Source organism: Aythya ferina, assembly GCF_964211825.1.
Source record: "Aythya ferina genome assembly, chromosome: 4".
NCBI lineage: Eukaryota > Metazoa > Chordata > Aves > Anseriformes > Anatidae > Aythya > Aythya ferina.
The window spans coordinates 28,188,423-28,213,543 of record NC_140300.1 but is presented as its reverse complement, the minus strand read 5'-3'; the positions used below and the strand labels follow the sequence as shown (position 1 = coordinate 28,213,543).

Here is a 25,121-nt window from a genome sequence, read left to right as displayed (position 1 = left end):
GCCAGGATGATACAGTTCAAGGGGGTGGATAAAATAACATTTACACTTACAGTAACTGTTTAAAAATGTAATTGAATTCTGCCAAATCCTTCATGTTCGTTCGGGGAATCCAGCTCTTTAGGGCTGCCAATACTCGACTCTTCTCACCCTCATTTGCTGCAAGTTCTCTCTTCCTCCCAGATGCATCTTGCTGCAATAACCTCCTCGTGGACTGTGAGGTTCCTCCAGCTTTGCTCTACAAGTGGCAGGATGCAAGCAGGGACTCAGCCTGGCCCATAAGACTCAGCAGGGAGGAGGAACGAAGTCCCAGAGGAGGTGTTCCACTTACAGCTCTGTTTGTGCTGCAGCAAGGGCTCCCAGGCCAGCAAAGGCAGGCATCTGTTGGATCCTTGAGGAACCATATAGCAGAGAAGACAGAGACCTGGAAGCCTGTGCTCGTCCTTCTGAACTTGAATTGCAGAAGTGCTCCCAAGCCATGGTAGCCATGGGTACCAGGTATCCTGTCTGACAGAAACATAAGATGAGGTCTTGACCACTTTGCAGTCTCACAGTTGCCTTTTAAAAGTAGCCAAGTGTTGATTAAAATAACCTGGTCATTTCAGCTGGAATAAGTACTCTTGGTCTCCCTGTGTTTTTCCTACAGCAGCACCCAGACTGGGAACACAGGGTGGTTGATTCACAGGGACCACTGAACCATCTGTCTGTCCTGTTTATATTAGGACAAGATGCTTCATCCTCTTTGGCTATAATATGTTCTTTCAGATCAGCATATAGTGTTGAATACACAGGCGATTTGGTGTCAACTCTTCAGTGCCTTATTCATGTGGCTAATTACCTCTACTCAGCAAAAATAAAATAAATAAAAATCTGTCAAGACCTCAATGCAGTGACAAGATTTGTGATTTTGTCCTTTTTGCTGTTAGCTTCCCATACGTAACAAATTTGAAATATTTCACTTATCTCGAGCAAATTTGGAAGCAGTTGAAAGTCTCAAGAAAGAAAGTTCCTACAGGATGATGAAAAACTTGACCTGAGTAGAGGAGAGAGACTCAGAGTGGGGAGAGCTCAGACATTGTACTCTCTTTTCAGCAACACAGACTATTTGCAGCAACTGCCATTTCATGTCTGACACAGGGGTCATAAGGGTCATAAGAGACATTGAGACTAGGGGGAGATTTCTTGTGGTTTTGTTTCCCTCAAGGTCCTGTCCAGAGGGGGGGGGAAAAAGTCTGTTGTTCATGGAACATTTTATTATTTTTATAAATTAAATTGGTTTTAACTCTTTAAGCTTTTTCATCAATGGCATTTTCTTCTGCCCTCAAGTCCTCTGTGTCTTTCTTGTCTTTCTTTGTTATCTTCTCCAGATTTTTTAGCACCTAAAGTACAAGTATCAGGTTGTAGGTAGAAATCTATTTCTGATCTTAACAGTGCCATACTCACATCCTTACTTTCTCTTCTCTTCCAAATCATCTGGCTTATCTTGCTTCAGCTTTGAAATGTGAGTGTTTCTTGTCATGAATCCCAGCTCATCTCTGCAGCTGATAATTGTTAATCTAATGCCTACCTTGTTCTGCAGACTGAGGCTGGGTTTCCTATTCCTGAAAACATAGGCATGCTTGGCACTTGGCACACTGGTATCTCATATGGGGTTGTCAAGATCATTCTGTATGACCACCAAGACCTTCTTAGTTAGCACTGAAACAAGCTTTTAGTCATTTAGTCTCAACTGATAATTATTTTGTATTTACTTCTACTGATGTAAAATACCATGGTACATCTTTTCAACAAAGCACCCTGATACAGAGACAGCTTTCTCCCTTTGGGAAGTAAAAAATAAAAATAAATAGGCTGGATCATATACAAGAGATGTCGGTTACATCACTGATGAACTGTTTATATGATAGCACTGCGGACAGAATAATAACCTTTTGGAAGAAATCTCTTCAGTTTCCACAATCTAGCGATCTTCAGTAATTCTGTAGTGGGAAAGAAGGTGGTGACTTGCCTGAGGTCCTGCATAGAAAATATAGTCAAAACTGTCCTCAGAAATGCAGACTTTACCATCATATAGCTTTACATTTAATTTCATTTTGAATTACATTTCCTTTGTCATGAGAATATTCTTTAAAAACTGTGTAGATAAGAAATCCTCACAGAACAAACTTATATTATTTTTTCCTTTAAAATTCCTCAAGCTCTGCAGTTCTTATGGGGAACTCAGGTAATCATTTTTAAAGGAAATTCATTATAAAAAATCTTCAACACCTTTTCATAGGGTACGAGTATTTCATCTTCAGAAGTTTTTATTAAATCCTTGACTGAATTTAAATAATTCAGACGATGAAACTCCATTCAGTATCAGCCCAGCATTTATAGCATCGCGCATCCAAAAATCTGGAAGAGATTGAATAAACCATGCCCCAATCTTTAGCATTTGTGTCTGTTTGATCAGGCTGTTGAAGGAAACATGAGATTATAAAATTGTTTAGACATTCAAATCAGTGAAAATTAATTGTGAGGAAATTTTCCTATGCCCATTCACCAAACAAATTCTACCCACAAAATTTGCCCAAGGTATCATTTGAAGCAAGCATTTGCGAGTATATTGTTTTAATTAGGAGATGGCAGTTTCAAATACAGCTTTTGAATCCAATCCAAGATTTTCAGTGTACACAAAGTATTTCCATAACAGACTTTTAAATATTTGAGCTTCAACTCTGGTTTGATGAGCTGTTCTAGTCTGGGGCTAGTAAACAAGTCTAGAACTTGCTGTATTTCTCCCAGCAGATAAATCATCATCCACTTACTTTTAACCTTGCCTGGATCTGTCAGTCTGTCCTGCAATCTTTATCTCCAGGATAGCAGACAATGCAGCCATTTCGTGTGAACATGGAAGGATTTTCAGTTGTAACAATAACATCAAAGAGAGCTTTTGGGGAAAAATCTTCCTCATAGCTATAAAAGGAGTCGGCTTCTCTGCAGGTAAATTTTCCCAGCAGTATGCATTGATATATCACTTCTGCCGAATTTTAATAGGGATGGAGTGCCTGGTTTTGCATGTAGTAAAGATGTTTGATCTACATCCAGAACATGGGTCTGTTTTTTTAGCTTCCCAACATCCAACAGCTGTACAGGTAAGAGCAAAATAGCGTGTGCCTGGATACAGGGCAGAATGGAAATGCCAGCTTTTTTGATTACGTTGCCAATGGATTTCAATGGTCAAAAAGATCGTTTCCTCCAGATGGAACATTTTTCCAGTTGCTAAGAGGATATGTGGACATCTGAACATGAAATCATTCCTTGATGTGTTTGGGCTGTAATAATTTGTGCTGTTCAGAGAGAGAGGTTTTTGATTTTTTTTTTTCCATATTTTTGGTTGGTTTTGCTCATTTTTATACTTTTTTTTTTTTTCCTGTGCTCTTCTCTTGCCTTTATCACCCCAACACATCTTAATATTTTCAACTTAAATTACACTTTGCATTCAATATCACCTTTACTATAAAGAAAAAAAAAAAAAACTTTCTTAATGCTATAGCAGACAAGATGTCTGTTGGTTTTGTCTGTTGGCTCTGTATTTCCCAGGCCTTGCAGATTTTTTATTTCAGAAGGGTTGAAAGAGGTTCTCGGGTGCAGACAACACCAGATGGGTTCATGTGAGCATGGTAAATACATCTTGCATCTTTATCCACAAACATTTTTGAACAAAAACCTGATAGGATGCCATTCTGGGAGCCACCAGATCTCTCTCTTTAGTCAGGAGCTTCTGGTCCCTCCTGCTTTTCTTGGCACTCATACCAATACCTGGAGCCTATGCACTATCCCTGTTTCCTTGCTGCGCTTACTGCAGGGAAGACCAGCTGGTGCATGCTCGCAGCTGGGCTCTTTGAACCTGGGCTTGTTTTATCCCCTGAAGATGTTATGATGATGATCACTCCACCAAAATGCAGATGGGTTTTGATGCACTACAGGCTGGGGAAAAAAAATAAAAGGTCTAATGAGACTGGCCCAATGTCATATGTCTGGAGGTGGGTACCAAAGAGAGAGGGAGAGGGAGGGAGGAAGGGAGAGAGGAAGGGGGGTTATCTGAGCTGCAAGAAGAGCTGAAAAACCAAAGCTGAGTCAGAAGTTTCTGGCCAAGCCGCCTCCAAGTTTCACAGACTTTGTTTCTCAGCAGCAGTGGGCAGCAGGGCTGACCTTGTGAGTCGTGCAAAGTCTTGGCTGAGCAGTGAGTCTTGCCGGCTGGACAGAAGGCATTGCTGGTTAGTCTTACTCTGACAGGATCACTGCTGCACTGACTTCTTGTAGTTGTAGCAAAGTCCTTTCATCCCAGTAAGATTTGCTCTCTGGTGGGCTGGGTTTCTCTTCTTGGTGTTCTCTGCGTGAACATCAGAAAGGTTTGCCCTTGGTTTTTCATTGCAATACTGCCAGCCTGGTTGTTACACGGCACTTTTAAAGAGCTATTTAAAATCTCAGCTGACAAAAAAGGAGGGGGGGAAGCCTGTTTCATATTTCCCCACATGAAATATTATGTTTATCCTTCACTAGATAAAAAAAAAAATAATAATAAAAAAAAAAATCTTTGTTTTAATGTGGGTTGATTCTAGCAGGGGAATTATTTGGATTTCCAAATTTACAAAGCATTCTTCCTGAGTGGTTAACTGTTCCCATATTTGTTAAAAATGGAGGGGAGAGGAAATTACCAAAGAGGTTTTGAAAATTACCCTGGACATTAATGTTTTTTTTCTGTTTGTTTTTTCTTGTTCTAATTCTAATAAAGATTTCTCAAGTCATACTGCTGTGCCACTCTCTTCTAAATGTCTGCTTTGGAAATAAGAACAATGTTGGGAACAGTTGTATGGTGTTGGTCTGTTTTGAATTACAAAATGTTTTTGTATCATAAAGCTCTGAACCAGGTCTTTACCTCCATCATTAAACATGAAGGGACAGAAACTCAGCTGGCCTAACTTGGCTTAGCTCCATGAATTTCACTGCTGTGGACAAGTTAAAGACTTCACCCTTTGCAATAAGATTCCTCCTTACAAGATTTATTTGGCTTGGTTATGTAAATAATCCCTGAAATACAAAAATAATTGTATTGATTCAGCCTCTGCTAACTCACAGGAGAAATCTGGTGCGAGGCAAGTTGCAAAAACCATCAGCGCCCCAGCCGCAGCAGTCTGCAAGGGGCAGGTCAGCACTGTGCCGTGTGGCTCTGGGATGGCTGTAAGCAAAGTTCAACATCTGCTGAAGAAACGTGCAGGTAATTTAAGCCCAGGGCTCTGTCCCCAGCTCCTGGACACCCCAGTAGTCTGCTGGCTGGGCATGGTGGGGACCCACATGATGATTGCAGTGGTGGTGGTGCCTGGATGCGGCCAAAGCGTGCTGGTGCAGCAGCAGCAGGGTCACGTCCTGCATGGCCCCACACCAAGGCAGCTTGCTCCTAGAAACATTCTGCTAGGAAAATCTACTTATTTATGAGGTTATACCAACCAGCAGTGCGGTGTTGGCTAAAAATAATTTAGGGGCAAGCCTTGCATGCTGGTGGCCGTCACCTTGGCCATCTTGTCAGAGCTGGAGCTCGCTTTTGATTCCTGCTCTGCAGCTCTGTATGGTAAAGGAGTGCCATAATTTTAGGGGCATGAAAATAGCAGAAGACAAGAGAAGAAGCAATAAGTCCCTGAATACCCAGCTTGACGTTTACTCATACCATTAGGACTACCATTAGGACCCTTCAGATATCTCCCCTAAACTTTCTCCTGTAGTTACCCACACAGAAACCTGGGGTTCTTCTCTGTACAGTACATTTCCCTTATGGGACCTATTAATTTATTGTTGGCTTCTGCAGGATATATTTTTTTTCCTGTTCTATCATTCTTTGAAACCCAGTCCGGCTGGATTGCAGTAGCACCAAGAGTCCCAGCAGAGAGCTGTAGAGTAGTCCTGAGGAACTGGGGTCTCTGCTGAATGCCTGGAGATCCTGGAGTGAGTGGACAGATGCTCAGTCTTTATAACAGAAAAGGAGAAGACATGAAAAGTCATTATTTGTGATGTCTGGCAAACCTACTGTGAGGCTCTTTGGAAGGGATGAGGTGGTGGCTGCAGAGGTTGTTATTCCATGAGCTAAACCAAGGAGGCAGGAAGCTCCCATCAAATTGGTTTGTGGTAGAGTCCTCAAAGTGAGTTTCCACCTCATCCTGTCCTTTCCTAGCAAAGAAGAAAAATGTGCATCCTTTTAAGTGGTAATTTGGAAAAAAATATAAGCAAAGTCTGTGTAAGCAAGCACTGCAGAAGTGCTGCCTCTTTTTGGCTTGGGGTGACTGTTTTTCTATGCATGGGCTTCTGCGCTGTCAGCAGGAGCAGCACACCCTGCTCAGGATAAAATCCAGCCTGGAGCCAGAAAAAAAGGAAGGCAGTTTAGGAATGTACCCATCAATCGCAATGGCACGGTCATCCTGACGCTTGGTATGGGGATTTTCTGATACAAGCTGTAAATAATTCATGCTCAAAAGTGACTGCATAGGCTGGTAGTTCTAGCCATCAGCCAAGGTCTTCTACTTCTCTATAAATGCATTCTTTCTCCAAGATACAGAAGTACTGTTTTTTTCACAGTTGTATGCTAAAAACAGACAGAGGATACATTTTTTTTTTTTTTTAAAGGTTCGTGGAAATAGTTATGTTCCTATATCAGGAAATGAACTACACTGGCATGGTCTGAACCGTGAAGCAGCCGTGCTTCTCCCATGCTCAGGGCAGCACAGTGGGTGGGTGAAGCCCTTGGACCTGGGGGAAGAGCCCTGAGCAAGGGCTGGGCCAGGCTGGGGACTGACATCAGGAAGGGGATCATTAGGTGACATCTGTAGGAGGCACTGGAGTCTATCTAATTCCACCTCATCGTACCTGGTTTGCTGCTGCTCTCTTGTGCATGCAGTGGTGTGTTTTTCTGAGGAGCGTGGACTGCAGGCTTTTTACTTCTTGGATTCCAATCTACCTGAGAGCATCTCAAGCTTCCCTTCTTCAGATCCCAGGTCCTGTTCTCCTACACCTCAAAGCACTGCACATGTGTGTATAGGGTTGGCAATGGTATTTGCTTCCTTCCAACCTGGAAAGTGCAGAAACTTGTGGAATTACAACGGCTGAAAGAAGGAAACCAGGGCAGCACTGACACTGATGGGTATTCCTGTGAGCAAGGCCCATGGTTGCTCCCTTACTAACTGTACCTGGCAGCGCTTGGACAGCTTTGCTTTTAAATTGCACGTTTGAGATTAACAAACTGTGTAAGTAAGTGCTCTGTGCAAGTCTAAAGCACCGTACCATATGGTGTGTGACAGGATTTAGAACTCAAGAGCTGCTTACCTTGTTCCTGAGGTACTTTTAAATTGGTGCATTGGTTTTCTTTTTGCATTTCACTGTTAGTTTTTTTTTTTTTAGAAAACAGCCCGAATATGGAATCCATTGACTAGATAAGCCAGAATCTGTTTGCATTTGATGGAAGGAGCTAGTTGAAAGGACTGGATTTTCTTCCTTTCATTGCCAAGCTCTTTCAGATAAGACAGTATCTTCTTAAAAGCTCTTTAAGTAAATAACCAAATAAGACATTTTAAAGCAAGGACTTCATAGAAAATCTTGAGAGAGGCTTGTTCTCTTTCCTTTCAATTAACCCTGTAGCGTTCACCACAAAAGTAACCTGGTTTGATGTAACTGCTTGGAGAACAAGGCACAGATGTGCAAGCACAGCCACTTCTCTCACGTATGTATGCGCAAATCCACAATTGCACAGGGAGTTTGCAGGCAAAATCAGGCTGTTATGACAGTATAGGAGCACAGGTTTTTGGTCAGAGGACTTTCCATTTTTGATTCTTATGTGCCTTCTTCTGTGGTTTGGGGAACTAGCCTCATGGCTTATTTATAGGAGGGACTTCAGTAAGGAGCTCACAAAATTAATTCAGATAATTTACTGCCTTGTTCTGCAGAACAAATGGACTCAATGGATTTTTATTTTAGCTCAAGCTCTTTTTCAAGTCTGACCAAATAGTTTGGGAATGTCGACTTCTACATACAAAATGTTGGTTGTGACCAATTAGAAGTGCATAATACTTTTTCTGTTCTTATTTTGGATGAACTTACTACAAGGCAAGGGCAGTCTTGTAGGTCTCTGAATGTCTGGTTGTCAGCATATATTAATTTGTAGTTTTCTCACATCACCATGACCATGGAAACATGGACTAAGTCTAGTTTGCACATTTCATTTACCAATGTGAAGAAGAACTCTATTGAAGATGCAGCTCTGAGGTCCTTATGTTAGCTTGGCTTCTTTTCCTTCTCCACACAGGGGTAAGTTTTACTGCTGAAAGTTTTAATAACTGTTGTGCCTAAAATCTTTCAAGAGTTCTCCCTAACGGTCCCTACAGCCTGGCACCCTGTGTCCAGAAATGGGTCGTAACAAAAGGCATTGAAGGGGGTAAAACTACGTGCATAGAGTACCACAAGGCACCTTCAAGAACCTCTTCAGGTTTGGGAATTCTGAGCCACAAGCTCCATATAAGCTGTTACCTTTAGGATCTACAGAAGACTAAAACTCTATGGTTCTGATTAGTTATTGTATTGCTCACGGTGGGTTTTGGACCTTTTGGAGTGGTTAGAAATGTATTTCCTTGTGTTGAATTTAAGCCTTGCTGCTTGGTAACATGTGTTAAAGAAAAGGGAATAATCATCCCCTGTTTATTTTCCCTATGCCTTTCATGCTTTGATAGACCTTCATTGTATCTCCTGTGTTGTCCTGGTATCTCTTGTAGCCTTGGGAAAAAAAATAATTTAAATCTGAATATATTCATAGACAAATGCAGTGAAAGAACATTTTCTTCTTTAAATAATTTTTAATATTTCATACTGCCTCTGCGGAGCCCTGTCTTGACATTTTCTCCATGATCCCATTTTTTTTTTTTTTTTTTTTTTTTTTTCTAAGAAGTGATGGCTACTTTAGAGCTTGTTACAGGCACAGTTAGGGTAATTTTCTCCCTCTGATTTCTCTGATCTTTTTTTCATGTTGATTTTTGTGAATTTTCTGTCAGCAGTTTAATAAATGTGTTTGAGAAGTTCATGATCTTCATTAAGAAGTTCTTGGTCCGCAGACTGTTACAACTTTATGAGCAAAGATAAAATATAGAACATGTGTTGGATTAATTATGCAAACTACCCAATCGAGCTACAAATTGGCACATAATTTAGGACTGACTCAAGCACAATAGATTGCTAGTTGCATAATTTATGATGCTAGTGGAATTCTTTAATGCAGCTACTAACCACAAAGGGAACATAGAGTTTAAACTATCTTCTGACAAATCTGTGTCCACCTGAGAGAAATATGGTCTTTAAACAGCACTAAAGAAACAGGACCTGGAATATTTGAATGTGTGTAGAGAGAAATCTCACGGGGCATAGCTGTGTTGCTGAGCCATGATTAGCTCCAAGTGCATAATGTGGGGGAAAAGAAATCAGCTCCTAGCTTTTAGCAGTATTCTTTTTTTTTTTCTCCCATTTACGCACAGCAGTTTGAGCCCTAAATACAAAGTAATTTAAATGAATATTGACTATTGAACCATGGGTTTTTACATGTAGTTCTGCATAGACAGAAGCAGTCACTAGGCTGAGGAGAAGCTGCATGCTTCACTGCCACCAGGTTAATCTGTGCCACTCAGCGTGCATGTGCAAGAATTCCCCAGGCTTTGTTGCAAAAGTTATTGCAGTGACCTTGCAAGTAGCCAATTAACTCTATTTAAATACTTACTAATGGGCAGAGAACAAGTATAGTGCAAACTAGCTAAATCTTCAAATGCTGTTTTGCCAATAATTAGGCTCAGGGCTCCAAGCACTGACCTGCTGTTACAGTTTGCCTGAAAGCCCTGACATTTTTTCCCTGACAAAGGTGCTATTGAATGTGGGGCTGTCATGGCAGAGCTGCAGTTGCATTCATTGACAGTATGCCCGGGGGTAAGAGACTTGAATATATACAAGGTGTAGAAAATACTTAATTTACTTGTTAAATCAGTTCCCTATGCTGTTACACATCAGCACAATTCTTTGCCAGCTGCTACCGTAGATCCTGCTAAAGCTTCAGGAAAACGGTTTTGTTTTGCTCGTGTTTTTACAGGTTGAATGTTAATCTTTGGCACGTTTCAGAGAGTTCAGATAGAGATCCCTGGAAATGAGCAGGAAGGAGCCTGTGTGAGCTGACCTGAGCTAGCAGGTGAGCACAAGCTGCTCTTCTTCATCTTCTGTGTGTGGAAAAAACCCAATGCTGCTTCCATTTATATGTCTAACACCAGACCTAGGGGAGAGAAAAAAAAAAGTAAAGCATTTTTAATCTTCCTTGGATAGGATGTGTGTGCTGAGGCTTTCTGGTTCAATATATCACAGTAGGGGCTGGCTGTATGTAACACATCTTTTTAAAGTTGTATGACCTGCTTTTCTGGATGCCTGTTTTGCTTTGCTTCTATGACGAGTGAAGGGCAAACTTCCCTTAACATGTGAAACCATCCCAAAATAGAGACACATTCATCTTCAAAGCCAATACAGAGAGAGTTGACAGTTAGTCCATACGTGCATGCAGCAATAAAAAGCCAAGAACTGAGACAAGAGGCTTAGACACAGTCGTGGTTGAGTTATTATTAGTTAAAGATTCCAAAATTTGGCTTAGAAATCTGTGCACAACCAGCTTTCTGCGTTTGTGGGCAAGTCGTGTACTTTCCATGTAGCAAGTTCCTTCTTTGTAGAGAAAGGCTTTAATTTGCTTCATTTTCTGTGCTTTCTTTTACTGTGTGTCTTCACATTGTTTGCATACAGTGACTGCTTAGGATAAATACATTTTTATGTCAACACAAGACTTATGCTTAATTATATAAAATCTAGTTGCCTAGACTGTGAAAAGCTTTCAGGAAATACATTGCGATATCAGAACAGAAAAAATAAATACCTGTGAATTCTCAAATTGCCCATCATTTCCAGATGTTTCTTGCTTTATATCTATGTAACCATTTTACTTGTAAATTAGCCCAAAAGAAGTAGACAAGAATAATTTTCTCATCCTTGGTATTTACAGTCAGTCAGTAACATGTTTGTCTTTCAGCATCTGAAACCAAGCCCTTTCAAACAGATAGTATCAAAGTTGCTCAGACATTACTGCCAGGCATTGAACCATGGGAGCTGGACTCTCATTTTTAAAACCTTCACATTTTGGGGCCAGCATTGCCACTATGGACAGGCAAAGCTGGGAGCAGCATGCTCTTTGTCCCTCTTTAGAACCAATGACCAGGAGGAAAACCTGCTTTCAAAAGCAAAAATTAGTGGAGATGAAAACTTTTTTTGCCTCAGAGTGTGTTAACTGTCTCCCAAGTCATTGTTTCAAACCTGCTCAGATTCACCTACTTGAGCTCATTGTAAAGATAGCAGCTGTCTTTATTTAGCTTAAATTTAGTTGTGGATCCAAGCTATCATGAATAGTGTTTTCAAGGTTGGATCAACCGTTCTTCTGTAACCTAATCCATACCCTGTGCTTCAGGAGAGCAACACATCAAACACACCACCAGGGTGGCCTCATCTGCTTATTACCAATTAAATACCCCTGAGGTCTATTGAAAGAGTTACTATGATTTTTTAATTATTTTTTCCCCTAAAAGACTGGATTGGAAGAAAAAATAAAAAACACAGGAGGAACATTTCACAAAAGCAATGCTCCATCCATGTGTTTGCATTTACTAACAAAAATAACATTTATGGTGACAGTGTGATAGATCCAATTGCAGAGCTTGGAAAATAGTTTACAAATAAATGTTTGGTTTTGTTAAAAAAAAAAAAAAAAGTTAGATTTCTGTTCAAGCTATTGTTCTAGGAAACTTTAAGAATAAATTAAAACTATTAGACACTTTCCCTTGTCTTTCAGTTTGTTAGCATCATCTGAGAGGAACTTCAGCAGTCATTGTTTCTGAAAACTAAAAAATAAAGATAAAACATATTTGAAAATATTAAGGTACCTTTTTTGCTGGATGAAAATTAACATTTATTTTAATGGAACTGTGATTAAAATTAATTATAATCTAATTAAAATTCATTAACTCAGGTAATTAAAATTTTGATTATATGCATCAATACTTTACATGAAAAATTAAAGACAAACATGGTATTACAAAGAGAAAACTCAGTCCCGATGGTGTGTTTAAACAGTTTCACCAGTGCATATGCAGACATTCAGTCAGGTCTAGCAGTAGCCTATTGTGCTGACACAGAGCCCTCAGGTGTCTTGCTGTTGTGAATTGTCTCATTTTCAGCTGTTTTCCTGTCTGGGAGCATGTTCTGCAATGTCAGAGTAGCTTGCTGGGCCAGATCCATTCCCCCTCTACAGAGCTGCTTTTCCAGAGGGAAGGCAATCAGCTTGGGTGGCCATGGGTGAAAAGGAAGAAGAGAAAAAGGAGACATAAGCAATGTGAGCAAAGACAATAAATGAGAGATAGTATGTTTTAGGCGAGTGTGCATTAAGGTGGAAAAGAAATGGACGTATCCAACGGGCAGAAAGAAGCAGGGATGGATGATCATGTCCCACAGAGACCCACATGTCCCAGATAGCCACCTCGTGTAGTGCAGAGGATGGTCTGCCCCTCTGCAGCTGTGGGGTCGGGTCGATTCAGGAGCGGCCCTGTTAGGCTCCAGGTCAAGCTACAGCCAGCTGTGCTCTGCCTGGGAGAGGAGCACTGCGACATGATGTAAGGGCCCTGCGGGCGAGCACAGTAACCAGCAAACACGGGAGATTCCTCAGGGCTCCTGTTGTTGACAGGTCTAGCTACAGCATAAGGGAATGCGTTGTTATTCCAGGAAGCCTTAATGATTTTAGCAGTTGGCTTCCAAGGAACCTGTTTTTTTTCTTTCTTTCTTTCTTTTCTTTCTTTTTTCTGCATAAAAATTGCAGCTTTCCTGGGATGTTAAGAATACATTAGATATGCTTCGATAAATTGTTTAAGGTTTGATTTGAGCTGTCTTTCTTTTTACTCTAGTGTGATCCATTGCTTAATTCCAGATATTCCACTTTCCCATAGCAATTAGAAGATTTTTGTGTAGCATCTGTGTAATCTTATACAAGTACCTAAGAGCCAGACTGCTAAGTCTGCTCCATTTCCTCTAAACAAAGGTTTCTTCCTGTGGAGAAAGGAACTGCTTTTGCTTTCACTGTGGATGAGGAAGGTGGGGGAAAGTACACATCAACATGTATATATCCCATATACACATAATGCTATATAAAATGTGTGTTCGTGAATATATGATAAAAGAACATGTGTATATTGACAGATATTTGAAGTCTGGGTATAAATTTTGTTTTCCTTCATGTGTTTTTGTGGTGCGTAGTATGTGTCTGCGGTAGATACAGTCATAGAATTGGCCCAGCCTGTACTTTGTGCTGTTGTCACACTGATGTTTTCTCAGCATTTCTTGAAAACGTTCCAGACTAGCTCTGAAATTCGGGGAAATTCATTATGGTAGATTGCTCTTAGTGTTAGCATTTTAGGTCCCAAATAAACCTCAGCAGCATGTTCCTGAACATCGGGAAACACTTTGACTGTGTGGGTGACAGAGCCCTGGCACAGGCAGCCCAGAGAAGCTGTGGAGTGTTCTTGGAGATCTTCAGCAGCCGCCCGGACATGATCCTGGGCAGCCAGCTCTGGGTGGCCCTGCTGGAGCAGGGGTGGGACAGGTGGGCTCCAGAGGGTCCTGCCAGTCTCAGCCGTGCTGTGGTTCTGTGATTCTGTTCCCAATCAGAGCTGTTTTCAGCCTGCTCCTGTTTAGAAAGACTTAATGAACTCCTACTTTTCAAGCACATCTGTCATTCCCATAAAAAGCACTAAGTAAAGGAATGAAAATTGTTTTCTAGGAAGAGTTGAATCCTCAAAATACTTCTGTTTGTTGCTGTATCTCCTGTGCTGTTGCTGCCTGGGTTTGATTTGCTTAGGACTAATGGCAGGCCTTCCACCACGATGATTATTCATGTGGAAGTCGCTGCTGCTTCCAGTCTAGCAGAGCTGTGCTGGGCAATTCCTAGGGCCTGGTGTAAGCTTCTTCCTACTAACTTTTTAATTATCTTAGTGAGGCATGCCGTGCATTTAATCTAGCTCAGCCATCCGCTTGGATGACTCACAAAGTTGAATTTGCTGAATTGGAAAGGAATGCGAAGCACCCAGATGACATTGGCACTGCGCAGTGCTAGGGGAAGAGCTCCAATGCAACAGGAAACCAGTCCATCTGGTGCTTTTCATCTTGGTCTGCAAATAATCTCCATGGTCTCGCTGCCTGTGCCTGCTCGTATGAACCTGCAACGCTCAAACCCCTATCCAGGCTGTCTCAGTGTGGTCCTGCCCCATTGAGGCCTACACATAAAGCTTTGCAGAGCAAGTGGCAATGGTCTGATGCAAATCAGAATGAGCCATGCTGCACCCTGGCAGATTGAGCCAAAAGTCTGCTTTCCCCATGTACAAGAAAATGTAAGCAATGATGGGCTGGCAATATTTGCCTCAGCCCAGTGTTGTGCAGCCTGTTGTTTGCAGGCCCTGTCTGATTCATGGGACAACGGAATATGATAACTGATGTGATGGCACCAAAACAACCTACCCTCTGGTTATGGCAATGGGAACACAGCTTTGACATGGACACTGCCAGTCAGGAAAGTGTGCAATTAATAATTAAAAGAACAGTTTTGCATTTTACTTCTTTAGTGCTAAGGACACTGTTTCACTCCTGTTCTGCCAGCCCCTGAACAACATGGGATACAAGAAGGACATTGGCCTCTCTTCCCATCCCCAGTGTTGGGTTGTCCTTTGATTTTGAAATGGCGGAGAAACACTGCTTTTAAGCATTCAGCCAGCTAGCAGGGAGTGATCCTGCTGGAAATGTGACGCACAATCAGGTTTTGAAAATATACTGTCTGAGAGCTGGTTGTGACCAGCTGATACATGCAAGAGAGCCTTATTGTGTGCTGTTTTTAAGTAGTGTTTAATCAAAACAGGCTTGCTAACACTTTTGGGTTCATGTCCATGGCAAAGATTGATAGAGGTGGCCGACTGTTATGGGGAGCCATTCCCTACTATCGTTAGCAATGCTGCTTTTAGCAGTGCTCGCATAAATCCCATTTCCCCCTTGCAGTGTCCTGTCAGCTGGTGATGTTTCAAAAGAGAGCACAAATCTTCTGGCAGGTGTGGGGCAGCAGTGGGGGACCACAGGGAGAGCTGGGGCTGGAAAGGGCTCCTCTCCCCGGGTCAGCACCAGGGCTGCTCTGCAGCTGGAAAAATGCAAGGGTAAGTCCAAGTCAGAGAGCGCTAAGAGGGATTCTGTTTTGCAGCTTTTTCTAACCAAAACCCCAAATATTTCTACTTGGAGAACTTTAAAGAAAAAGAGAGGAAGAGGTATGTGTGTGTGTGCTCTTCGGTGAGTGGTGGAGCAGCTAAGGGACTTGCCCAGGTCTCCTGTCTCTACCTCACTCAAGGAGGAGGCAGCTGGGAGGCCCTCAGTCTCTCCTCTTGAAGTTGTTCCACTTTGTATAAACAATTAACATTTACTAGAAGAGGGGCTGGTGCTCAGGAAGTCTCATCTCTCAGATGAAGACCCGCCAGGCTACTGATTCATACACACACGTGTGCTCTCTCTCAATGAATAGTTAATGTTTTATTAAAAGTGGAATGGGTCCAAGGGAATGATTCAAATCTCCTCCCTGGATCCAATGCTTGGCTTTCAGCAAATATGCTTTTTGTTCCATCAGAAATGTCATTGCTTTTACACAGCTCCTTCTTCTTCCCCTCATCTAAATGCTCTTCTTTGTTCCAGTTGATTTTTGTTTTGTTACTGGCCCAGACCCTGCCCTCTTCTTTGCTCCTTGACCCCGTGAGCAGAAGATCTATGGCTCCATTATATTTGAGATCAGCTGAATCAGTGAAAGGGCAGAAGGTATGTTTTCTTCTGAACTGAGCTGGGGAGGGCTACGTTGTTCCTGTCTCCACGCCACCTCTCAGAGTATTCAGGGCAGACTCACACTCACCAAGTCTGCTGTCACTTAGCACTTCCCAGAAGCCTGTTTTGGAAATCAGAAGAAGCTGCAAGGTACCTTCATCCCTTGACAGGACAATCTTTAATCACCACCTTCTGCCTCTCTCAGGGTGGCTTCACAGCTGGAGATAGCAGTTCCACAGAGAGAAGCACAAGCTGAAGACAAGCAAAGAACCTCTTCCCTGTGGAATATAACCCCAGCCTAAACCTGAACCTAACCTGCCCTCAGGACAGGTGGGGCTTGCAAACCCCACATGCAAGATATTAGGGATTTCCGACTACTTTTTGTGACTGTAAGTTCTAATTCAGGCTATAAGGCTTCAACCTGAGGTTTTGAGCATGTTTCTCTGCCCACATAGCGCAATGAATATGCATGTTGTTGCATAGCATGCCTGAATCTTCTGGGGTGGAGGTGGATGGAGAAAGTGGACCTAGTGCTGAAAGAGCTGAAGAAGACGTGGTTGCTCCTGCCTTGGCTGTTGGCTAGACTAGTTGGGTCAGCCACAACCTGGAGGACAATCAGTGGCTACCCTTGGCTGATAGTAAGATCAGTGGCTAAGCAGTGCTTATAGGACTGGTCAATGACTGACATTCAGATGCAGCCATAAAGGTCATTCATTAAGCCTCTGCTTTTATTCACTCACTTTTTATTTCAGCCAACATATTCCCTTCTAGCCAGCCTCTCCGACCCTGGAGAGCTCTCATCTGCTTTACTTCCACGTGGTGATAGGAGAGCTGCGTAAAACAATTGTAAAAACACCCACAGTAACTGGCTCCTTGTCTAACTAAGCCCCATCTGTTGCAACCCCTAGTGATCGCACTGCTACCCTAGAGTCATTAAACCATTCCATATGGGAAGCCTTGCCATGTACATAACCTTGCCCACAACAAAGCCTAGTGAAGGAACTGTGATGTTAGGAAAAACAATACAAATCAAGACAACGGTTAACATATTGGGAGAACATGTAAGCAGCCTGCCAGTTGTAAATTGTAAATTCCCGTTGCCCACCGTGTGGCGGGGAGAGAGGAATGTGAGCAATGCCAGCACACATGCTCACATCCCAGACCATTTGCACCAACTGCTTTGACTCCTCTCGGTGCAATGGTGTTTGTATGTTACCTGCTGTTCTTTGTGTGCAGCAAGTGGGTTTTCACGATTCCAAATAATGTAAGTCTGTACATTTCTTATAAAGCTTAACAAACCTACAAACCCAGGGTGCCTGTAACCTCCTTTGCATGGCTTTGCAAATTGATTTCAAGTCTAGACTTCATATGGGTGATCTTTTTTCTTTTTTTTCTTTTCCTTTTCTCTTGCAAGAAAAGCTCTAACACACCCTACTACATTTCCCGTTATTACATATGGCTTTCTCTTATCCCATGTAGCATTTGAACTAACTTGGGCGGTGCAAAAAAAAATAATTCAGGTAACTCTATCCAAGCTGGTTTAGGCTAACTTTTGCCATGGTAGGGTGAAAAAAAAAAAAAAAAAAAGTAATTACATTGAGATTTAGTGCTTGGTTAAGGGGCAGGATCTCACAGGAAATGCAGTAAGAAGGAAAAGTCATTTCACTTTTGAAAACCATAGCCAATGTTCCCTCCAAACCTCACTGGCTGCCATTTGCTTTCTGTTTTGCCAATGTTTTTATTAGTTACTTTGTAAAGGCGCCAAAGACACGAAAGAACCTGGATTTTTTATTTTATCTTTTTTTTTTTTTTTTTTTTTTTTTTTTTTTATTCCAAGTGTGATTTAAGTCTCTCCTAGGTGTCCTAGGTGTGATGGCTGTGTAAAGATTATTCTGTATGAAAAGCCAAGCAATGCCACCTCAAAGTCTGCTTTGGGATAGGGAAATCATAGCCTAGTAGCTCCCAGCTAAGGAAACAGATGTCAAAGCTATATCACCCTCATCAGAAAGGTTACACTTGGTCTCTCTGAGGGAGCATGGACAAGCAACCAAGCTGAAAGTAGCTGTGATTATTTTCTGGTGTAAATCTGTGTCATACCACCTTGCTGGCACCGTGCTAAACACAGCCCATGTGCGGTTTCTGCAGATCTGGTTCCTAACGCTGCTTGGCTGCCTTGAAAATGTGCTTGGAGTGGAGGTGCACAGCTTGTCTTCTGCTGGCCTCCTAGCATGTGTCTGCTTGGGATACAGCTGGTGGTCCTGTGAATGAAACGATGGGTTGACATCAGGTCCCTTTCTAGACTCATCCTATCTTTTCCTAATATCTCATCTGCTGTGGAGCCTACTATATCCAGGCAAACTGAAACAATTCTGCCACCAGCAGGGTGTAAAGTTTCCCATTTTCATTAAAGGCTTAGAAAGTAACTAAAAAATATTAATAATAAAACTGGAGAAATGTTCTGGGAAGCTGATATTTTCCATGTGCAGACCGAATACAAGACTTCCCCTTCAGTAACTGAAATGCAGTCAGATGGATTAGCTGTGACTCCTTCAGGCTCTCCACTGACGGCGTGAGCTGGGGGTTGGAGAGGAGGATGTCGTCTGCACCAGCTCAGGTGGCTATGGTGGATGTAGAATCTGCAGCTGCTTGCAGGATGCTTCCTTGTCCCAAAAATCTCTTCTGGATTTTCTCAATTTAGAGGCTTTTCAAGTTGCAGACACTTTAGGGCTTTTTTTTCGGCAGAAAGCTGAAAGAAACATCATTTGCGGTCTTTCCGCTCTTAAGATTTTTTCCGTGTTTTTCCAGATCTGGGCTGCTCTTGGCATTTTCTTTCCTGTTGTAACTGTCACACTTAAACTCCTTTTTTATCTTTGTTAATGACTACATTTTTATGAGCCTGTGGGACATGTTCCATGAGCACTTTACTTTTCCTTCTGAACGTGTGGTAGCTTGGTTTCAACAGACTGTCTGTGGCAAGCCAAGATATTCTGAAGTGGATTTTTCCTGTGTTTCATGACAGCAGCGAACAGGCAAATCAAAAAGGCTGGGCTTGAAGCAAATCAGACACTTTTTAGAGAAAAAGATTCTCACTTAATTAACTTTATCCTCTGAAGCAAGGAAATGACAGAGAAGTTTTGTCAATTGTATTATGCCTGGCAGACAAAGGAAATTCTGGTCCTTGCTGCAGTCCTTATTCTGTGTAGATTTACTTCTGCAGAAAGGAGAGGTCTGTCCATGTCCCGTACCAACTGTGGGATGAGCAGCCTCTGTACACCTGAAGATCTGGTTTGGGGTTTTCCCTCCAATACCTAAAAGAGATGTCTAGAACAATCTGAGGCATCATTGACTTTGGGGCCAGTTGTATGACTACAACTCCTGCCTGTGTATCTGCTACTACATGAATGTAATCCACTAAACCGGAGAGCTGTCCCCATCTCTCCAGGAAGCAAGCAGCAGCCTCTGGCCCTGCTTCAACCAAGATGAGATCAAAGTTCCACCAGCTGGATGAGAGGAAGGGTGACGGGATCGTTGCTGACCCTCTCCGTTCTTAGGGAAGCTTCTCATCTCCTGTTGGAGTAACGCTGGCCAGTGGTCCTGTTTCAGCAGCTCCAGGACCTCATCCAGAGTGTGGGACCTCTTCCTCAGACCACAGCTGCAGGGAGGGAGGAAGCGTAGGTTGAGCAAGAGCTAGGGACAGTCATTGTTTAGTTAAACTGGGCTGCTACGCACATCACAACAGAACAGATCTTCCTGTAACCAGAGAGAGAAGGACAAACACAAACCCAAAATGATTATTGTAGCAATCACTACACAGGTAAAGAGTGCCTGGTAAGCTGTCATTCTGGTAGTCAGATCAGCCAAAACACAGCCTGTTACTGTCTTGAGCTAGCATTTGAGTTAGAAAACTGTTTAATTTTGTATTCTTGTTTTTATTTTTTTTGTTTGGAATCTCAAAGGGACTATCTTAAATAGGATTTTGGCAATAGTGATGATAAAATGACAAATATTTAATCTCCACTCGAATTGCCTCTTTTTGACATTGAACTAGCACTCTGCGAAAAAGTGATGTATAAACAGTGGACAAAGGAAGATGAAATAAACACAGACAGAAAAAATAACACTACAAAGTGCAAAGTAGTTACAGGACCAAGTTTGCCCTTTAAAAATGAAAACCAAACCAACAAACAAAACCTCCCTTAAAAAAAAAAAAAAAAAAAAAAAAAAAAGGCAAGAATACTTTGTTGTGTTTTTAAGATGTGAGTCTCAATAGTTTCTGAAATGATGTTTCAATTATCTATGATTTATTTTCTGCTGTTACGCACTTTCCTTTTCCATGATTGTGCTATATCCTCTAATTGCATTCTAATGATATTTCAGCCTGGGTTTTGAGCCTGTGGCTCTGTTGCCACCTCCCACCCGTGGTGTGAAGGACAGTGCGAGGCCACGCAGCGTGTTCTGGTTGGACACTGAGATCTTTTCTCAGTAAGTAATGCTGGCCTTGAGAAGGGTATTTGTGAAATGAAGTTTAAGAGAGCAGTTTTCATTCATAAGGCCATTACGTCTTTTAAAGAAGGCATTTACAGGCATTTTTCCCCTTGTTTCCTATCAACATTTTTTACGTGAAGAAGCTAAATGGGTTTGCTGCCCACCACTCTCCACTCAAAACCCTCATAAATGAGCAGGAACAGGCATTGTAGTTCCAGCTGGCCAGTAAATAGAGTGTGAAAAGAAGTTTTACCTTTCTATTTTAAAACAGAGCAGAGGTTTAAATTGCCATACACAGAAAGATTACAGGCATTAAGAGAGTAAAATAACATATATTCTGTGTAGCAGATGGCAGGAGATGAATATTTCAGTCTTTCACAGTTTTTGATCCATTTTCCTCAAGTGTTTCATATCGCTCCACTGAGATACCTTAATTGCTATAGGATACCCTCTCTCAGCAAAGATTTCCAAGAGTATTGCTAGTTTGCAATATAGGGAAAGACAATGCTTAAGCAAAGTGACAACAACGTCCTTATAACAAAACCCATCTTTTCATTTTATGACTTTTTGTAGAGGAATCTAATTATACTCCATGAAATAAATAAAATTATGGTAACGTGAGACAATTCTGAAATTATATAGTCTTGGGCTTGAGAAATGCTACAGATTCCTGTTGTGTAACCATGATTATCAACTGAAAATGCTTGCTGGTTCGAGTTACGTGGAGATAGCCCAAGCTGAGTGAGTGAAAAGACAAAGGAGGGTGTGGGGGAGTGGGAAATGAGAGTACCCACCTCTGCGTGTGTGAGGTCAGGAGCTTCTCCCTCCAATCCCTGCTGAAAAGCCACTGGTAGGCTTATAGTAATACCAGGGGCACAAAGAACCTCATTGTTGCATGTGTTTAATAAGATAAAGGAAAGAAAAAATAATAATTTAGGAGTGACCTAAATTTATGCCATGTTTCAGTGGTGCTCTCTTTTTTTTTTTTTTTTTTTTTTTTTTTGTTCTTCTGTAAAATGTTCTTGAACTGCTGTAATATTCAGCCTTAATTTTCTCCATAGATACAGTAAAGAAACTCAGAAATACATAGGGTAAACTATTCCTTCTGCATATGAAAGATTGTCAGATTTCTGCAGTAACCTTTCCAACATCAGTGTTGAAACACGTAGCTGCTGCTTCAGATGTGGCTAAATGAGGATAGGAGGAGATAGGCTTGTTTTATGGGAACCCTCACAAGCTCCTGGAATAGAAAAAAAAAAGAAAAAAAAAAAAAAAGGAATAAAAAAAGGCCTCTTTAGGATGAGTAGTCCAGAGCTTTTCTGCTTGTACTGAGAAGAAAGCACTGTAAACATTTGATGTGCAGATCTCTCACTTGATGATTTTATGGAGGACAGTTCTGGCCAAGAGCCAAGCCAATTCTCATTGTGATCACTGCAAAGTGTTGGGAAGGCCCTAAATTAAAGTGGAACAAACTGGAATTTATTTTTCAGAAGAAAAAAAAAAAAAAAGCAAACAAAATAACCGAACAAACAATCAAAACCAGAAATGCCCACAAAAACTCAGCAATTCCATCACATCAGGTGTCTATTTGCTCTCAGTCCTGGAGAGAAACCTCTCTAATGCCTCCAAGAATTCAATACACCCATAAGGCAACTACTTAGTCATGGTGCAGAAAGGACTTAAAGAAGAGAGGTACCAGGCATGTGTGTGTGTGGCAGTAAAGGAAACTGAACAATCTGGAGCCTGGTGCTGTCAGTAAAGCCCTGCAATTCAGACTCCTCTGTCCTTTTAGGGTTTTGCAGGCTGTAAAGGGAGCTGCTCACTAGCTCTCCATCTGGAGAGAGGATGCTGCTGTAGCAGCTTTTACTTGGAGGTTGCACATTGCAAGGCGAGACAGAAGCCTGCAGCATGAAATGATCAGATACCCAAGCTGAACCTGTAGAATATACAATTTCCTGAAACATAAAGCTAATTAAACAGAAACTTCTCAGCTGCTCTATGATTCTTCATTTCACATTGAAGTGTTACTAGTCATGATGTTTATCTTTTATATCTCTAACTTCCCTATAAATCTGGTGCCACTACAAATCACAGATTGGCATTATTTATCATAATGCAGGTTCAACAGTCCTCCTAACCTGGTTCATAATCATTTTTTTCTAAAGTCTTTTTAAATATTAGGGATAAATTTGTCTTACTCACTCATTGCATCTTTGCCATCTTCCTCAATGTAAGTGTTCCTTTTATATTGCCTACACTTCTGGTTTCACAGGAGATTATGTTTTCACAGGAGGTTAGGTTTCCACCTCCCTCCCAGGTGTGCATTTGCTTGATATGTGCGAGAGCACAGCTTTTCAGTGCGCAATGCTTAAACTTGTGCAGACACAACTTTTGCAGTAAAAGCCCACAATACTTAGCACGTGTGCCATTTCCTCCTTTCAGGCCATGATATGAACATGGTCTTTCATAGGCTACAATTGGAAACCTTTGGGAGTTTCAATAGGAGAAATTTTTATGAAGTTACATGTACATTGCAGGTGGCACTGCAATACCACAGGGAATTTACTCTTTCCATCTCCCTCAACTCTTCTAGTCCATGTGCAAAAGCCAGGCAAGGTTATTCCCTGGCATAACCCTGAACAGGAAGAACGACACCTAATTAATGCATGTGCATATGCAGGACTCCACAGAGATATGCCTGGTTAGCAATCATACTGCTGTCAGTAAGGAGCCTTCCAGAGGACAGGATGCACAGCCGTGCTCAAGCACACCACACGCCAAGCCTGAGGACATCCCTGTGGCACTCAGCCCTAAGGCAGGCGTGCAAACGGCACCTGTCTTGCTTTCCATGCTATCATTTCGTTATGGAAGCAGAACAAAGCATTGTTCATGAATGTGAGTGTTTTGGTTGTTAGAGCACTTGTTTTGGCAGCCAGGAAGGCATCCACATGCAGAACTAGGAGAGCTCGCTCCCGTTGTAGGCAGCACGCAAGGAGTACAAGGAGACGTGTGGTCACGAACTGCATGAGGGTGATGGAACAGAGACCATGGCCTCTAGCTGAGATGTCCCAGAATATCTGAGACATCTGTACAGAGCTGGCAGAAGCCACGCAGGAGCTACAGGAGGTCTGTGTTGCAATGCAGGCCAGGCGTCTTGAGTACTCCAGTGTCTGAAAGGCCATGGGAAGCACGGCAGCTGAGTTGCTCCCCTAAGCTGGGAGGCTATGGTGAAAATGTGATCCAGTCTCTGGCATTTATTTTTTTTTTTTTTTGGTAGATAATCAATATTTTTTTTTAACAGGAACACAACTCAGCTTGAATTGGGTTTTATTTCAGCATTTTTGGTTGCCTTTCTGCCTTTTGTTGTGGACAAAAATGGCTCTGTTCAGTAGTTACTGAGTCATCGTCTGTGAGAGGACATTTGAGCTCACTTGGACTATTTTAAAGCCTCAGTAACAATGCAGATGTCGCAGACCAAGACTTCCTGCAGCACGCTGCTGTGAACTTGGAATAAGGGGATTTGCCTAGCTGATTTGCAGCAGGACGGTGTCCCCAGCTAGTTTAAAGGCTGTGGCTCCCTTTGTCCCCTCAGGGATGGCCATTTGGTTTCTGCAGGGGAGGGTGAATAGATAGATGGTCCCGGTTATCCCTTAAATTCACAGAGAAGGGAGCAAGCAGGCAGCACCGATGGCCTCTTGGAGGCAGTTCACAAAACGTGGATGGCAGCTGCTACTTGCAGCCTCTCCTACTCACTGTCTCTCCTTCCCCTTCCTGCTCCTTTCCCTCATAAACATGACGAAAGGCGCTCCTCTGCCACAGCAGGAACATCTGGAGGCAGGACACTCCTGCAGAAATGGCACTGGAGGAGCTGGGGAAGGAAGGGGAGGGGACACTCGGTTTGACACTGTTTCTGTGTTGTTTTTCAGGGATTTGGGGGAAGAATGTTGTGTCTGATTTTGTGGATTGTCAAAATGAAGCCAGATGGCAGCGGATTAAGTGTAATACTGACTTGTTGTTCTTGGGTTCACGACTGTGTTCCCCTGGAGCAAGAGAGCCCTCCCCACACTGCAGCCCCAGCCCCATGCATCTCTGGCCACTACGTGTCCCTTCCCATGGGTTCCCAAATACCCTGCCCTGAAGGAGAGGAAGAGGGTAAGCTTTATTTCGGTGAGGGCTGCTAATTGGAAACTGCTTACTGAAGGTTTTTCATGCCTAGGTTACTCACCAAGAGCCTGTTTGCCCTGCTCCCCATTCAACGAAACACGGGCATTTTGCAACTGGAGCGATCGGTTTGCTTGCTTAAGTGAAGCTGCCGGCTGAGCAGCAGAGCCAGGGAAGCCTGGTTTCTTAGATTTGTGTCTGGTAGATGGATTTCCTGGTGTTTAGAAAGGTGTGAGTTCAATGGAAGTGTTTCCCATGAGGCGTTCAAGTATTTCATGCCCTTTGTTGATTCTTTGCTATCTAAGAAGGGACGTATTTATGCCTCAACCTCCCTCTCCGTGTGAGCACTTAATGGGGTCTCTTTTCTTTACTCTGGTGGGAACATAATATCTTTGAAACTTTTATCCTTTGTCGAAGGTAGCGCACTGGAAAAAGCCACAGAGCTCTGAAGATGCAGTAGGGTGCAGAGAGGCAGGCACCGACAGAGAAAGGTGTGA

The 25,121-nt window shown here is 42.3% G+C and overlaps 1 protein-coding gene across 3 annotated transcripts in view; it reads left to right on the top strand.

Moving 5' to 3' along the window:
* LNX1 (ligand of numb-protein X 1) overlaps positions 1-25,121 on the top strand; it is a 120,141-nt gene that overhangs the window by 5,518 nt on the left and 89,502 nt on the right. The window contains exons 2-3 of one of the 3 annotated variants that reach the window (XM_084517663.1): positions 5,122-5,260; positions 10,148-10,243. The exons of the other annotated variants lie outside the window; for them this stretch is intronic. The gene's annotated coding sequence lies outside the window, so the exon portion shown is untranslated. The remainder of the gene's footprint in view (positions 1-5,121; positions 5,261-10,147; positions 10,244-25,121) is intronic. 3 annotated transcript variants of the gene reach the window in all.